This window comes from Cydia fagiglandana, chromosome 15 (assembly GCF_963556715.1).
Source record: "Cydia fagiglandana chromosome 15, ilCydFagi1.1, whole genome shotgun sequence".
In the NCBI taxonomy this organism is placed as follows: Eukaryota; Metazoa; Arthropoda; class Insecta; order Lepidoptera; family Tortricidae; genus Cydia; species Cydia fagiglandana.
Window position 1 is genome coordinate 1,005,099 of NC_085946.1, and position 18,922 is coordinate 1,024,020.

Here is an 18,922-nt window from a genome sequence, read left to right on the forward strand (position 1 = left end):
TTCTAGATCTATCTTAAAGTAAGAATAGGGCTGATAATGGAAGTTTCGCTTTCATTTTAAAATGACATGCTGAAATAACATGAAACAATGACAATTACAACAATGACAATGACAACATGAGAATTAATAGCATTGTAACTAATACGACCAAGATGGGACAAAGATCGAAATATCGAAAACAGAGTCTTCGTTTCAACTCGGAGCCAATTAGTGTTAATACAACAAACACTATTTCACGTCAACTACAAATAGTTAGCACTAACAAGTGTAATTAAATAAGTTTGCACTTTTTTAAGTCGCGTTAATCCAAATTAAAAAGTTAAACGCAAACTCTTAATCTGGCTCAAAGTTAAAGGTGGTATTAACTCTTTGAAAGAAAGGTAATGTAACTTTTAAATTGCCATTGAGGAATATCGACAACGCACTGCGATGCGATGTGCCAATCGGACGCAGTGTGTCATGTCCCTATGTATCTGAATCTTACGGAAATTTTGTTTGGAGTTTTCTAACACACTGACACAGCTGTCCATACTGCCCTGTGTAAAATCGCAGCACCGCCAATCGTATATAGAACCTTGGCTTGTACGTAGTCCATTTTAGTGCTAAATCGGAATAATGATCCAAGTAGGGACAAAGCCGGTAATCGGTTGTAGCGGTAGGTACCGGGGCCATTAGGATGTGAGTGAGATTGGGAACAGATTCGAGCTGATGATGGTTTTAGGGCTGTGTGTACATGGGTTTGTGTTTGGTTTTTAACTGTTACTCCATAATCTCCTTAAAAATCTTAGAATATAGGTATATTAGATATAGGTATGGAATATTTTTTATATTTATCATTAAAAATCGATTCTACCAGCCAACATGAGGAAGCAATTCAAATTTTGCATAAGATTAATAATTTGCAGCTCTTGTAGATAAAATGCAGCTTTCTCAAAAGTTGTATATAAAGAGGTGAGGCTTTACGACGTGGTGTGGTGAAAACATGTTTTTCATTTTAAGTTTAGAATATTATATTACATTAAAAAACAACTCACAACATCTCACGCAATTTCAGCAGTTTATATTAAGTTTCTAAATTCTGGTTTTAGGAAATGAATTGTTTCGATGAAATATTGCTGTAAACAACAATGTACAATGTACATAATATTGTTGGAGCGTTGGAGCAAGCTGTAATATCCGCTTCTCCTTTGTACAATATTGTCACATCTATAGGCATACCTTCTGAGCTGTATTATTATTATTTATTATAAATGTATGTTAATACTATACTCCCTACATGTTTCACATTGTCTAGTGAGTAATAAGTTAAATATTTAAAATTAAATATTATTTATCGTCTTTCTTTTTTCGTAGTAAGTAATCTTCTAGAGAATCGAATTTTTGGACATTTTCCTAGTCAGGTTAAACTAACTCTGCACCGTATTCGGTGCACACAGGCAAGTGTTATTTTAAACCCCATAATGTCATGGAAGTTTGACGTTTACCTATATACACTTCCACACTCTGTTATCAAACACTGTGCACAGTTCGCTCAGCCTGACTCTATTTATCTAAGATTTTGGACGGCGGCCGTTCTCGGCTCGCACCGTAGATGCTATATACGGAATAAGCACTCCCCGTACGTAAATACGAAGGAAACCCTTTGTTACACTATGACATGGGTTTCCATGTACAAGAAGCGAGTGTTCAGGGTCCTCAAAGGTCGGCAACATTTAGGTTCTCCTGATGTTGATTAAATATGTATATTCCAGGGCCGCTTTCCATCAGGAGACTAGTCAGCTCGTTTGATACCTATTTTAAAAATAAATTAGGTTTTCCATTGAAAAGAAAAATCTTTATCGCTGAAAGAAGTTTTCTTTCAACAGGCAACTAATACTTACCGAGACCATTAAATTCTAACGAACAAAATGACTTGTTTGAATCACAGAGTTCCTATGGCCACCCCCTGTGCCCGTCATCAGATCAATACAGCTCGATGTTCCCATTATATTGCATTGACACCCAACTTTTATTTATCAAATGGCATATGTAGGTAGTAACCGTCACTGGATTACATAATATGTATAAAAAGGAAAAGATTTAAAGTTAGAATTTCGCTCTTACGTATGTGCAGTTTCAACTCAATTGAATAATGCGAAATTGTATTGATCTAATTTAGCTTGCAAGATTAGACCCGAACGAACACTAGGTAGGTAATTACTATAAGTTTGGAAAGTAGCAAAAAAACAGGGAATATATTTAAGACAGGAACGCCTTAAAACCTTGGAATGTCAGTGGAATTCGCACTTCGGGTTATTTTTTTAATTATCTGAATCTCTCGCAAGTCTCGCAGTTAAGAGCACAGACAAAGGTGCCGCAAACAATGGCATACTCGTAAAGGTTGTCAGTGCCATGCCACTTGAGCTACAAACGTATATACATCACCCACAAGACCTTTATTCTAAATAGGATAAGATTGAAATTTGACTGCCAAAACTGCTGATAATTTTGTTCCCAAAGATACTTAGGAAAACAATGATGATGTCGCCTTTTATAATGCTCGCGATATTAACCGTGATGTTTATTCGGAAATAAATATTAAGTTTGAATTTTAGCGAAATTTGGAGCCACACAAATGTGCTTTTTCCATTAGCTGAGCTAACGAGATTATATAAAGAGAATAATAAAATCCTTGTTAATGAGCAGATGCCTGTTATAGTCCAGTTTAGGAAATGAAACGTGAGCTACGCTCGACTGCCCTTTTTAAAAGTTTCGAGCAATCTATGAATATAATATTTCTCGGTAAATCGGTTGATGAGTTTATGAGAACCATTTCATATGACTGTATGTACAGTCTGCATCGAAAGTAACGGATCAAACTACGCGACACCCACTATTTTCTGAAAGCTTAATAAAACCCTGAATAAATTTAAAAGTGGAAAAATTACTATATATCTTGGAGACTTGAACTCACGGCCTCTGTATAGATACTCCAGCGTTCTGCCATCTCAGTTCAAGTCTGTAACCCTAGACAGTAAATTTTTGCACTTTCAAATTTATTCTAAGTTTAACAGCACCGTACGCCGACGTTTCTGCTAGTTAAAATTAAATAGTATCTTAATAAAAAGAGATTTGTTTCTATATGTACAATAATATAACGCAACCTATAGAGATTTATTTCTATTTGGAAAAATATCCCTGGGTGTGGCACGTTGTTTCACCCGCTGCTATTGACACTGACTGTACGCCGGTTTCTGGGTCAGCCACAATAAAAGAAACAATAAGCCTAGGTCATGATTGTGTAAATTTTTGATTCAGGCGTTAAGGGAAGTCTCTGTAGATGACATTAAATATAACGTAGGTATCTTACACGAGTTACACGATATAAAACATATACGACGAATTCAAGAGTAGAAGATTCAACGGAGCCTAGCCGGCGTCCTAACACCTAACATTAATTATTTAGTTTCGACCATGCATCCCACGGTCCTAATGCTTGTAAATTACCTCCAATGTAATTAGAAACCAATTATATATATTAGAGGGAAAGATGAAAATAAGTTTGGACATAAAACATTTCTTCTTCCTCGCGTCATCCCGGCATTTCGCCACGGCTCATGAGAGCCTGGGGTCCGCTTGACAACTAATCCCATGATTTAACGTAGGCACTATTTTTTATGAAAGCGACTGCCATCTGACCTTCCAACCCAGAGGGTAAACTAGGCCTTATTGGGATTAGTCCGGTTTCCTCACGATGTTTTCCTTCACCGAAAAGCGACTGGTAAATATCAAATGATATTTCGTACTTAAGTTCCGAAAGACTCATTGGTACGAGCCGGGGTTTGAGCCCGCGACCTCCAGATTGCAAGTCGCACGCTCTCACCGCTAGGCCACCAGCGCTTCTTCCAGGACATAAAACATTTCATATCAGCAAAATAATAATTTCATACGCCTACGAGTATAAAGCCACTGTCTATTTCAACATTGATAAAACATAAAACGATCTTAAAATAATAAGTGACCAAAGTTAATTTAGTAAAAGTATGGGCGGTAAATTTTACGCCGCTCCCCTGTGCGCTAAGCGCAATGTGATAAAACTTTTTATTGTCACCCAAAGAAATTGTTCTAGTGGTTGCAGGGTATAGTCTGCTTCAATAGTAGCGAATCAAACCACGCGCTAAAAATAGCTGTCACCCTCTTGTCCAACCACTTAGGGCCAGTTGCACCAACCACTTTTGACAGACTGGTCATCGTCAGCCGGCGCGCCCCGGCGCTTTACTATGAAACTTTCCATACATAAAAATTTTGCGAACTCTTTAACGATATGAACAGTTTGGTGCAATGCAATCGACCCTTAGTAGAAGTAGGTAGTGACCTTGCCTATGGAGCCGATGGTACTTGGTTCGAATCCCAATAAGGGCAATAAGGGCATTTATTTGTATGGATAAGCACAGATATATAATACTCGTAATGTTCCGGAATCTTGGGCTAATGAGTGTTTCTATGTATTTAAGTATTTGTATATTATATACATATATCGTTGTCTGAGTACCCGCAACACAAGCCTCCTTGAGCTTACCGTGGGGCTTATTCAATTTGTATAAGAATGTCCTATAATATTTATTTCTTTATTTTAATTTTACTACAGATAATTCCCTACAGTTCGCATTTATTATACTGTTTACTTGTTCTACATAATATAATATAGACATATCGCTTTTTGTTAAGCTGTTAGACAATTGTAGATATTTTTGACGCCTAGTCTGATCCGCTACTTTTGATTCAGACTGTACCTATTTAGATATAAAGGAAGTTTAGTAGAGACATTACGTGATTGAAGATAGTTGAACATTGTGGCTAAAATCTATGAGAAGCAACTTTGATGCAAACTTGTATTCAAGTGTGGTGTCCCTTAATTTCTGAAGCGTTAATTTTATTTACTACCTATGACGGTATTTTTTTATACTTCCATACATTATATGACTAAAATGCCCTGAGGACCTAGCCAAGATGGCAAACACCAAAAGAAAATAAAAAAGCAAAAATCGAATGTAGTTCAGTACTTCGGATCACAGTCTACAGTTTACGCAAAATTTGTTATAAAAGTTGTAATTATAACTACCAAATTACTGAAACTTATACATTTAACCTAAGTCGTAGAAAATTAATATTGCTTGAAATTTATATTACTTTCTAGATTGCTTGTCCAGACATGGCTTCAGTTCAATATCCCTAAAAAGAAAAAATTAAAACATTAATAATAATATCTAAGGGTCGGCTCGAGAGTCATTAAAATTTGTTTAGCTGCAAGTAAGAACTAATAGATGAAATTTTTGGAATTCCCTGGAGTCTGTGCCCTGAAGCGATAGATAAAACTTGATATTACATTAATTTTTACGATCGCGGCTGACCTTACTAAGTTACTAGATAGAAGCCTAATACTTTGTAAGATATCTTTTGGATAGAGGATATTTAATACGCTCCGTTTTAATGAGAGGTCAGGCCATCAAGATCTAGTTTCAAGATATCACAGATAGGTCTATATAGAATGTCAGAAGCGGCATAAAAGTGTCAGTTTTTTTAAATTTATAAGGTCCGATTATGTCGATTCTAGTTTCCAAGTGACCCCTCAGTTTAGTGAAAACTAGCAAAACTTACTGAAAATCGGTACAACATACTCTACGTCTTTTTCATGACTTTACCTTTTCTTGGTACCTACATAATAAAATGTTCCGATGAATCGACATTTGGTTGACCATTAATGTGGTCATTCCCAAGTTTTGTTCTTAGGTACGGTTAGCGAAAAAGTAATGGCAACACAAATAAATAAACAGAAAAGCAAATCGTTGAACTAGTCTGATTTGCACTAACGCTCATTTTACTGCTGACCATAAAAAGAAATTGAAAATGAATGCGAGCCGTGGAAAGCACCGATTTTAACGGCACCGTTAAATGAATACTGTCGGTCGATACAAACCGACAGTGATACAGTACTGGTTATGTACAGCCGTATTCGAACAACGAGAAACGTCAAATACTAGATATTTAAACGATATGGAATAGATATGTCAGTGTCAAACAAGTGTCAAAAGTGACGTTTTTGTTTGAAGAAATGTCAATTTTGACACTTGTTTGACACTGACATATCTAATCCATATCGTTTCAATATCTAGTATTTGACGTATCTCATTGTTCGAATACGGCTGGTAGGCTCGTGAAATGTGAATAAGCGCGTTTAAATATTGGCCTCAAACATATAACACCCCTCTATTTGCGTCGGGGGTTAAAAATATAAGTCAAAAATACAATTTGTCAGTCACAACAGATAGTTACATTTTGCATCCAAATTAGACATTTTGATCGTTGGTATATTTTCTTCTGAATATAAAATAATTGGCTGCTTCACGTCGTTACTACTAAAAATTCGCCTTTTTTTAAGAAGCAAAAGTCCCCTCGGGGGAACGGCTTGTAAAATAATAAAATGACTTAGCACACTTACATGGATACTGACTTAGTGAAATAACAAAAGGGTATATATTCTTACAACACGCCTGTCGCTTAAGTCATTTTGTTTGGAATGAAACGTGTTTTAAAACAGTAGGTATGTCCCGCCGCCGCCCGGGACTCGTGCTGGTGAATAATTTGTTTTACCAATTACCCAGACCTGTTCAAGAATCACACTTGTAAAATAAAAATTTTTTGTTCCTTTGGTTGTTTTCAAATGTGACTGAAAAGGTAATCAAGTTTATAATAGAAGGTTTATTCGATTGGCGAAGGCTTACACTTTTCTCATGAGTGTATAAAGAATTTGACACCGTTATGAAAATAATAGCTAAGGCATATTATGTGCAAAGCATCATCATACCTTCCTGGCCGGTTTCGACCACGGCGACTGTATAGTACTGATTACTGAAAGCATAATGTCGTCATAACGTTAAATCTAATTCTACATTCTTTAAAATCTTTGCTATAATGCTGGCAATAGGTACTGGCTAGGTACAATTTTTATTTAATCATGTCAAATTTTGAAAATGGACTGTAAAAAGATCGCCCGGGCCTCTCACTAGTACTACTTGTGCAATCAAGTCCAACCGATATGATTCGAATATCATTTTAATATCGGTTTGATATCAGTGGACGTTCAAATTGGCCTGTAACTTTAATTAATCCTGCAATTAAATTTGGAGGACGAGTTCACGCTACTTACATCTGCAACACCAGTTCCAGCCCAAAAACAGAGGCTCCAACTTTAAAAATAAAACCCACTTTCGATCCAAACTTCGCAATACATTAGCGGTGCCGCAGGCCGCGGTACAACTGCATGAGATCATACTATGCTCTTATCTAATGTAGCTTGACCCAGAGAGTCGTAACAATTATGTATACTCAAGGATCAGCTTATTCTGGTCACGCTGTAGAAAAGTTTTGTAAGTGCCGTGAATGTTAGGCCCGAGCCAGAGGAATAGTACGCTGGAGCCTACTATTGAAGTTTCGACGCATTGGTGACATTTTACATTAGACCGAAATGCTGACCGCTAATTCCGGCTTAATGTTGTGTCTACTCTGCAGTTTCATCTTGTGGCTATTTTTTTATAATGTAATGTAATGTTATGTAATGTATAAGATAACGATAATCTCATAAAATTCAGGCCTGCAAACATCATCATCATCATCATCTCAGCCATAAGACGTTCACTGCTGAACATAGGCCTCCCCCTTTGGGGGGTGTATGCCATAATCGCCACGCTTGGCAGGCGGGTTGGCGATCGCAGTCGAGTACACCGAATTTGAGGGACGCTGCTGCCCGTCCACCGGTGGTCTTGGACGTAGTTTAAGGACATACCCGGGTCCAACATATTCTAGGTATATTTTAGGTAACTACTTCTACAAAAAATGATTTTTGCCAATAAAGAAACTAAAGTAAAAGTATAAGTACTTCCCCACTTGGGCTCCTACAATTTTTTCGATGAAATGCCTGATCCCTAACCTTCTGTAAAAGGTTTCAGTATATTAGTATCTGGATAGGTATTTCAGCAATTTTCAATAAATATTACGTCGTAAAAACTAAGCATCCTCCTGTAACTAAGCATCGTAACATAAACGCCAACTTATAAGCCAAATTTCCTTTATCGGCATGTTGAATCCTTCATCTTATTTAAATTTGTATGATCAGAAAAGTGTCAGAAAACTGTACTTATCCGAATTGTTAACGTTTGTAATGTCCACAGAAAATGCTCAGGTTCTCCCTAACGTTTTTGACCCAGTAGGTAGAATTAATTAAGATATATACTAGACATAAAAAAGTATTATCCGGCACCACATGGAATTCTGAAATGAAGGTAAAAAACCCTTAAAATAATATAAATGTTGGAAATTGAGTTCCAAGAGATCATGATGTTCACAAGGATTTTGTCTCACCATAATGTTGCAGTGAGTAACTTTGTAGTGTATTTCTTGCAGATTGAAAATGTTTACGCTGCTACGCCTTGGGCACAAAATATTTGAATTAGAAGAAAAGTAACGAGTCATAATTTGGCTACCATATGACTTAGTTGCAATACAACAGGACATAAGAAATATGACACATGATGACTACCAGGGTGCCTAGCTAAGATGACATTCGTACATCGAAAAGAAAAAATGAATCGGAATAACCAGATGCCACTAAATGTCACGTGACATGCATTATTTGAGCAAGATTGTCATATGAGCCGGACCCACGTATCGTAACTAAATACGGCACCCTTTTCACTTTCCCGGGACTTGTATCGCCTCGAGAACCTCCTTAGCCTTGACACAAAATCACTAAAGAGATCCCAAAATAATTACCCAATTCCCACCGCCGCCGCGCCAAAACTTGTTTGCGTGAAACGAACGCGAAAATCCGTCCTTAAAACTCTCAAAGAATCTGCGTAATCTTTTTCGTGGAATATGGAAAAGGCAACTCCTCAATGGGATTTAACGGCCCTTATCTTATCTGGGAGTTCTGTCAAAATTTCAAACGGTTTTAGCAACTCGATCCAAAGTTAGTATCGATGAGGAAAAATGACGGGAGACAAGAGTTCGCACTTGCAATTTATCTTCGGGCTTTTCCTTGTTAGAGGGAGTTTTTTAATACGCTTTCGGTCATTGCATTTATATGATTTTTATTTTTGTCGTATGAACACATTACGAAGAGCGAAACAATCTAAACAAGAAAAATCTAAAGTCCCTAGTAATATAATAAATGATAACTCTGTCTACGCGGAGCTCCGTCGACTCAGGGAACAACACAGTGATTTTCACGTTTCACGATATGCCTGGGAATTTCATGATTTGGCGGATATTGCGATCAGCTGCCGACATATATATCTAATAAATAAAAAATAAGTTCAAAAACTTAAACCCGACTACTGCAAATCGCGCTCTAAAAAGTATGAAACAAGATAGAATTCTTATCTAAAATTATCAAGCAGGAAATATTATAAATGTTACCATTTTTTTTATATAAAAATACAACGTATTATAATTTACTGATTTTTATATATTTACAGAGATTCAGAGGATCGCCGTGGTCGTATGCCACGATTATAAACTTAAAAGTAATGTGGCATATGACCACGGCTATCCTCTGAATCTCTGTAAATATATTGAAAAATCAGTAAATTATATTACGTTGTATTTTTATATAAAAAAAATGGTAACATTTATAATATTTCCTGCTTGATAATTTTAGATAAGAATTCTATCTTGTTTCATACTTTTTAGAGCGCGATTTGCAGTAGTCGGGTTTAAGTTTTTGAACTTATTTTTTATTTAATTAATTTTGGGGTCATGATTACGTTACTAACTTTTTGAAGTCACTTTATATTACTTTTGCGAGGGGGTCCTCAGTACAGAAATGCACGCAGAGCGCGGCCTATATCGGGCTACGCCCTTTAGTGCCTATGAGGGCGCCGAAGGCCCCCGGTTTTGGAACGCGTACGTCGGGCTACGCCCGACTCTTTTAGTATGACGGCGCCGAAGGCGCCCGGATTTGGAACGCGTACGTTGGGTTACGCTCAACACTTTTAGTATGAGGGCGCCGAAGGCGCCCGGCTTTGGAACGCGTACGTCGGGCTACGCCCGACACGTTTATTATGAGGGCGCCGAAGGCGCCCGGCTTTGGAACGCGTATGTCGGGCTACGCCCGACTCTTTTAGTATGAGGGCGCCGAAGGCGCCCGGCTTTGGAACGCGTATGTCGGGCTACGCCCGACTCTTTTAGTATGAGGGCGCCGACGGCGCCCGGCTTTGGAACGCGTACGTCGCGCTACGCCCGAAACGTTTATTATGAGGGCGCCGAAGGCGCCCGGCTTTGGAACGCGTATGTCGGGCTTCGCCCGACTCTTTTAGTATGAGGGCGCCGAAGGCGCCCGGCTTTGGAACGCGTATGTCGGGCTACGCCCGACTCTTTTAGTATGAGGGCGCCGACGGCGCCCGGCTTTGGAACGCGTACGTCGGGCTACGCCCGACACTTTTAGTATGAGGGCGCCGAAGGCGCCCGGCTTTGCAACGCGTACGTCGGGCTCCGCCCGACTCTTTTAGTATGAGGGCGCTGAAGGCGCCCGGCTTTGGAACGCGTACGTCGGGCTACGCCCGACACTTTTAGTATGAGGGCGCCGAAGGCGCCCAGCTTTGGAACGCGTACATATCTTGTAAAAAAATTTACCGTTTCATACTCGTACATTTTGGCGGATCAGGACTTCTATACCTATTCACGTTATAAAATGTTGCAGGACATTAAAAAAACACCATGTATAGCAGCCAAACAAATTTCTTTTGCAAAAACCTTCTTGTATCGCCGTAGTCGCGTAACACGCGGATAGAATTCAGAGCGCTTGTAGATTCATAGTTCGAATCACCTAACCGATAAATTATTGTTTTATCTGGCGCATGCAAGCAAAGCCGGGTGCAAAAGCTAACAATATTTATATATTTGAAATGTGCTAATTGAGCTCTTTCCAATGATGTTAGTAGAAGAGCCGGCCGCAAATTTTCTAACCGACTTGATACCACGATGAAATGCACAATGGTTTCCCATAAAAGTGATGCTAAGTCCAAATTCGATAGTCTGCCACGGCGGAACTTGCCGAAAGTACGAAAAAGAAGGCCACTTCCGGTGCCAAAAAAGGGGGTTGATTTAACCCATCTGATACCGAAATAATAGTTATGGCAGCAGTTAGAAATTTACATGTAGACACATAAAAGCGAAGTCTGTCAGTATTTTTTTTGCCGGAAGTGCTTGGCAGACGCTCTCAAAGGTGGCCACCGGGACCCCTAATTTAACCCATCTGATACCACCATGAAACCAATTCCAGTCGGTAGGTATGAACCCTCATGTCAAGAATATATAAGTCTGCCAAGGCTTGTCCTGCCGAAACACCTTGGCAAACGAGATTATGTGAGCAAGGTAACCATCGGTTACCGTACACTAACCCATCTGATACCACCATGAAACCAATTCCAGTCGGTAGGTATGAACCCCCATTTTAGGAATATATAAGTCTGCCAAGGTTTTTCCTGCCGAAACATCTTGGCAGACGAGATTATAAGCAAGATGATCATCGGTTACCGTACACTAACCCATCTGATACCACCATGAAACCAATTCCAGTCGGTAGGTATGCACCCTCATTTCAGGAATATATAAGTCTGCCAGGGCTTTTCCTGCCGAAACACCTTGGCAGACGAGATTATGTTAGCAAGGTGTACATCAGTTACCCTACATCAACCCATCTGATACCACCATGAAACCAATTCCAATCGGTAGGTATGAACCCCCATTTCAGGAATATATAAGTCTGCCAAGGCTTTTCTTGCCGAAACACCTTAGCAGACGAGATTATAAGCAAGATGACCATCGGTTACCGTACACTAACCCATCTGATACCACGATGAAATCAAGTCCAGTCGGTAGGTATGAACCCTCATTTCAGGAATATATAAGTCTGCCAGGGCTTTTCCTGCCGAAACACCTTGACAGACGAGATTATGTTAGCAAGATGTACATCAGTTACATGAAACCAATTCCAGTCAGTTGGCAGACTTGACTTGGCAGACTGGACTTGTCAAACAAGGTATCAGATGGGTTGATCTAGGGTAACTGACGTACACCTTACTAACATAATCTCGTCTGCCAAGGTGTTTCGGCAGAAAAAGCCCTGGCAGACTAATATATTCCTGAAATGATGGTCCATACCTACCGACTGGAATTGGTTTCATCGTGGTATCAGATGGGTTAGTGTACGGTAACCTATGATCATCTTGCTTATAGTCTCGTCTGCCAAGGTGTTTCGGCAGGAAAAACCTTGGCAGACTTATATATTCCTAAAATGGGGGTTCATACCTACCGACTGGAATTGGTTTCATGGTGGTATCAGATGGGTTAGTGTACGGTAACCGATGGTTACCTTGCTCACATAATCTCGTCTGCCAAGGTGTTTCGGCAGGAAAAGCCCTGGCAGACTAATATATTCCTGAAATGATGGTCCATACCTACCGACTGGAATTGGTTTCATCGTGGTATCAGATGGGTTAGTGTACGGTAACCTATGATCATCTTGCTTATAATCTCGTCTGCCAAGGTGTTTCGGCAGGAAAAACCTTGGCAGACTTATATATTCCTAAAATGGGGGTTCATACCTACCGACTGGAATTGGTTTCATGGTGGTATCAGATGGGTTAGTGTACGGTAACCGATGGTTACCTTGCTCACATAATCTCGTCTGCCAAGGTGTTTCGGCAGGAAAAGCCTTGGCAGACTTATATATTCCTGACATGAGGGTTCATACCTACCGACTGGAATTGGTTTCATGGTGGTATCAGATGGGTTAAATTAGGGGTCCCGGTGGCCACATTTGAGAGCGTCTGCCAAGCACTTCCGGCAAAAAAAATACTGGCAGACTTCGCTTTTATGTGTCTACATGTAAATTTCTAACTGCTGCCATAATTATTATTTCGGTATCAGATGGGTTAAATCAACCCCCTTTTTTGGCACCGGAAGTGGCCTTCTTTTTCGTACTTTCGGCAAGTTCCGCCGTGGCAGACTATCGAATTCGGAGTTAGCATCATTTTTATGGGAAACCATTGTGCATTTCATCGTGGTATCAAGTCGGTTAGAAAATTTGCGGCCGGCTCTTCTACTATGTATAACACATCATCATTACTTAATTTTAGTTTTTTGGTTCGTGACTTTATGACCTCTAGAGGGCGCATTGTTCATTTTTTTGTGACGCCGTATAGCCTATAACCAGCGGACGATTAAGACGATTCGAATGACACATCGTTTGTTAAAATATAATAAGTACTTTAGAAGTTATGAGGGAACAGATGAACATACATACATACATACATACATACCCACATACATACCGGTCAAAATCATAACCCTCCTTTTGCGTTGCCGTAGTCGGGTAATTAATAATGTATTTATCTATTTAAGTACCTATCTACATATCTGTATTGTCGTCTGGAGGTACAGTCACCTGCAATAATATGTTACACAAGAAGGCCGCGAAAATATCTGACACGATCTTATTTGTAGAGCCATAAAAGCGTGTTAAATATTTTTGCAGCATTCGAAAAGTAACATATTATTGCAGGGGACTGTACCCAATATTTTTTTTCCTTAGTTTGGGTCTAAGTAGGTCGATTCGTGTAAGATTGATTTCCCCTATTTATTTATACCGTTAATGAACAATTTCACAGATACGAGACAGTTGGGGTACTATCAGAGAGGATTCATTTTGATTTAATAAAATGGCTTAAAATCCCAATCAGCTAAACCAATAACAAACTAAGGCACAAATTATAATTATGTGTTATATGAATGTTTATGCTCGGATTATTTCTCAAAGAACCTATTCATTTTCAATCAAAACACGATAAGCAAAGCCTTTGATAATATAATCGAAGATATCAAAGCACGATCCTTTGCAGGTACCGAATTATCCTTCCAGTCACAGAGGAATGTTACGTTAAAGTGATGTCACGGTCATATTTAATTATATTTTTTATTAGTTCCAAAAATAACACAATATTACAGAAGCAGTGCATAATTATTTTTCATCCTATTTTCACGGAAACATACGAACGTGTCTTGCTATTTCAGTCAGTCTCGGTAAGAATAATAGGTACTGAGGTTTACTGAAATAGCATGACAAAAACGAACGTTTGCGAGAAAACAAGATGAAAAAATTAAAAGTATACAGTACCAAATAGGTAGGTAGGTATAGTAAAAAATAACACACTTAATAGACATATATGAGATGATTCCCTTTTATCCATCGCCTCACAGAACCTCATACACTCTCCATACAAATTCACCCAACCTAACAAATACATCACATTCAGCAAGCCTATTATGGATCGCTTTATCCACATTTATCCACGTGATAAAACAACTGTCACTTTTTAAGTCTGCGGGATAGAAAGGGACGGACACCGTTTTATCACGCTGTCACGTAGACAAATACGACCATCATATCCGTACGGGTGTTGATTACGAAGAGCGTGTTAAGGTATTGGAGGGCGCGACGCGAACTTATAGTGGTGATTGTGGAAATTTTGCATATTTAAGCGGGTGTTTTCATTACTCAGAGATAATATAAAAACTAAAGAAAAACCATTTTTATTTAATATTGTTTACATAAAATCCGCTTAAAATCTGTTAAAACAAGAATAAAAAAAATGGAATAGCAAAATTCCCATAGAGTCCTGGGGAACCCAACATTAACGCTGCACAGCACTAGACCGCCAGTTCAATAGACACAGTTTTGGATATAAATATTCGTCAATTTAGGTACTGACGTCGGCGTTTCCCTTTGTAAGAAGGTTCAGGAAAAATTCGATAATGCAAGGTGAAAGCTGAAGCGATTTTAAAGCATGCAAAGTAATGAGCAAAAGAAAATCACTGCGCCTTAAATTGATCGCAGCTCCTCCCTTCTTAATATTCCTCGTGTATACAGCGTGTATTTTTAATATTACCTAAAACCGTAACCAAACGTAGGTTTTAGTACATACTTGAACCGATGTTGCAAGGTAATTTAAGTTAGTCTTAACCACTAAAGCGTAATGACTGTTACGCCGTTGTGTCGCCTACCTCGAGGTTCAAGGACGATATGTGGAAAATCGGTACCTCAGACGTGTAAATCGTAATGATTTTTATTTTTAATGCAAACTTATACCAAACTCAATGTCGGCTATTATTGACAGCAGTTACAAGTTATCACTCGTGACAGTTGTGACGTCACGCCAGTAAGACAAAGTAGCGATACATTGCGTGCTGAATTATTTTATTATGGAAAAAAATTAGTTAACGAGTTTTTTTCTTGCAATATAAGTTCATAGTACTTACGCCTACGTCTGGTTAAAATTTGTGGTAATAATAAAATACACGCTGTATATTTGCTAGACGTTATAATATTCGTTGGTACAAATCTTGTTCTGTACAAATCGAATACATCTGCGAAGAAATTCAAAGGTGTATGTGAAGTCCCCAATCCGCATTGGGCTAGCGTGGGGACTATAAGCCCAAGCCCTCTCGCGCATGAGAGGAGGCCTGTGCTCAGCAGTGGGACGTATATAGGCTGAAATGATGATGATGATGATGACAAATCGAAAAAAAAGGCCGGCCTATTTAGTAAACAAAAGATACGTCCTATAACACTTCTAAATCAAATAAGAGTTCCGGAGAGTTGGGCAAAAACACACAAAACAAACTTGTGCGTTAGGAACTATTTGCCCAATGCTTTTACTGCCTGATAAAATCCGGAAGATTCACGTGTAATGGAGTTTTGCTTTAGTTTGAAGTATAGTTTAGTAGTTATTTAATATAACTGTTGGTTCTCCTAACATAAATAAATAAATAAATAAATAAATAAATAAATAAGTAAATAAATAAAATATTATCCTTTATGTTAGTTATGATAATAAATGATAAAAAGGGATACACAAGTACTAGCTACAAAATATTGTTAATTGAAATACGCTTTTTAAAAATCAGTAACTATTACTTATGAAAGCAGAAGAATATAAATGATCGTATTAGATTCATAATTGTTACATATTTGCCGTAACTTATTTTTAAAATGTGTTTTTCAATTAAAAGACACATCAAGATTGTTTACCTTATTTCTAATGCTAAAAAAAACGAACTATAGGAGCCACGCCGTTACGTCGTCGCCCAAATCCAACGTTTAATTTGTGTTTAATTTTTATCTTATTGTTTTTCTTTGTCTTATTTTCTAGTTGCACAGTGTCTTGTTTTACTGTAATGCTGTGTTACTACTTATTTGATCAATAATACCTACCTACCTAATGCCTACTGATATTAGCCAAGCGTTCACAATTTACCAATAGGTACTATAATTTTTTCGCAAAGAAACTTTCGTCTAGAAAGTAAACTAATGCCACAAGATCAACGAAACTAACAATAAGACTTTCTAACAAATGTTTCAGTGGAAATTAATTTACTAAGTACATATTCAATTAGGTGTATTTACTTTTAACTCAATCGCCATCTTTATTTTGAAAAGTTTTGAGCAACTTATTAGTTTTTTTGTGGAATTTCCATAACATGCAAAAACTTCCGAAAACTAAACGGCCAGCGATTTATTCTCGCATTCATAAGTAGTTTAAAACAGACTCACAACTTGCGCATATTGTGCGGGAGTTTTCTGGGGCACAAAACTGGTTTATGGAAATAACTATATATATGTCACATACAAAGATACTGTCGACCGGGAAAACGTCTGTTATGCAGTCACAAGTGGTGGTTACAAGTTTACATAAATAGTACCTACATTACATTAGAAGCCGGGAAACGAAGGGTTGCAGGCTAGTTAAGTAGATATACTGTGCCCGATTCGAACTTCAAGATACGTCTAATTTAACATTTACATACGATATGGATTAGATTTGTCAGTGACAGAAGTGACTTGACGTTGTTGTTTGATGAAACGTCACATTTGACACTGAGATAATCTAATCCATATCGTATCTAGCCGTAATATTTGACGTATCCTAAAGTTTTTATATAGAAGGCCAAGCGTAGGCAGGACGGATAGGGATACGAGGCCGGCAATCCCGTTTCTCGCCAAAATTAGTATTAAATAGTGCTTTTCTCAAACATGCTAGAACAATATACAACTTGTTTTAATCTCTGCAAAAGCTATGAGCCGCCTATAGCTTGTCCCTCCGTCCCACGACATTTCCCTACAATGCCTTGCTTCGGGGAATATTTTATCTTCCTTCATAAAGGAAGCCAACAATAGCGAGTGATGTATTTAGAAAATAAATGTCAACCCATCACTCAATGTTCGCTGTAGAGTGTATTTTTGGACTTTCCTTTATTAGTAAAAATTTCAGAATAATGATGCGGTCTGCGTGACGCAGGTAAGAGTAGATTTGCCGAAAGGAAAAACACAACTTGAGATACTTATATAGCATTATTGCCAAACATCATTCTTCTTCTTCTTCTGCCGTGCCTTATCCCTTTATTTGGGGTCGGCCCTCCTCGTTTTACGGCGCCAAGACAGTCGGTCTTGGGTTGTCTGCTTGTCCAGTTGAGCTCGTTCTAAATCGTTAGCAACGGTTGTCCACCACGTGGCGGGCGGTCGCCCTCTACCTCTCTTTTTATCCGGGATAGCCAGGGCCTTCTTTACAGCGTTGTTTTCGTCCCGTCGCATTACATGGCCGTACCATCGCATACGACTTTCCACCATCTTATCCACTATGGGAGCAACTTTAAAAGAACCTCGGATATATTCATTCCGCACTCTGTCCAGTCTTGTTACTCCGGCTGCCCACCTTAGCATTCTCATTTCAGTCGTGTGCATCTTTTGTTCATGCTGCTTTTTGACGGCCCAACACTCGCTACCATACATCATGGCTGGTCTTACTGCCGTTTTGTAGACTTTGCCCTTCAGCCGAATCGGCATTTTGGCATCACACAACACACCTGTAAGGGTTCTCCATTTTAGCCAGGCTGCATTTGTTCTATGGGTAGCGTCCGCATCGATGTTGGCATTAGAGCTTAGCATCGATCCCAGGTACTTAAATTGATGTACTTTCGGTAATGGCTGTCCGTCAATTGAAATGGCTATATCAGATGATGGTCCATCTTGGAATTTGCAATGCAGGTACTCTGTTTTGTTTCTGCTAATGCGGAGGCCATTATTCTCTAGCGCTTGTTTCCAGTCCTGCAAGGTGTTCTGCAGGTTCTTTCCGCATTTATCGGCTATAACTATATCGTCAGCATATAATAAACACCATGGGAGAGCTGATTGGACGTGCTTGGTGAGGTAGTCCATTGACAGGTTGAATAGGAGTGGACTTAGTGCCGAGCCTTGATGCACTCCAACTTTGACCTCAAATGGCTTACTAACTCCAGCCATACTTCTCACTTGTGTACTGATGCGGTCGTACATATCTTTTACCAGACAGATGTAGCATTCTGGTATTTCTTGTGCCCTCATAGCGTGCCATACTAATCTACGCGGTATTCTGTCAAAAGCCTTCTCGAGGTCTATGAACACGATGTGAAGGTCCTGTTTGCTAGCACGATGCTTTTCCATGAGAATTCTTACAGTTTGTATCGCATCAGTCGTGGATCTTCCTGGAGTGAAACCGTATTGGTTTTCAGATATGGATATCAGTCGGCTAAGGCGATTATTGAGGATACGTTCCCAAATTTTAAGTGTATGGGATGTGAGCTTGATGCCCCTGTAATTTCCGCAATCACTAACGTCGCCTTTGTTTTTATAGTATGGTACTATATAGCTACATCGCCATGACTCGGGGATTTTATTGGAGATTAGGATTTCATTAAAGAGTTTTGTTAGCCATTCTATTGCAACAGGTCCCAGCATTTTCCAGAGATCTGCGGGAATGTTGTCAGGACCCACTACTTTATGGTTCTTCAT

At 38.9% G+C, this 18,922-nt stretch overlaps 1 long non-coding RNA gene across 1 annotated transcript in view; it reads right to left on the minus strand.

The window, feature by feature from the left end:
• Window positions 1-3,892, minus strand: part of LOC134671188 (uncharacterized) — a 279,400-nt gene extending 275,508 nt beyond the window's left edge. Inside the window, exon 1 of the long non-coding RNA XR_010099195.1 lies at window positions 3,812-3,892. This is a non-coding gene — a long non-coding RNA (uncharacterized LOC134671188). The remainder of the gene's footprint in view (window positions 1-3,811) is intronic.
• Between the last annotated feature and the right edge of the window lie 15,030 nt (window positions 3,893-18,922).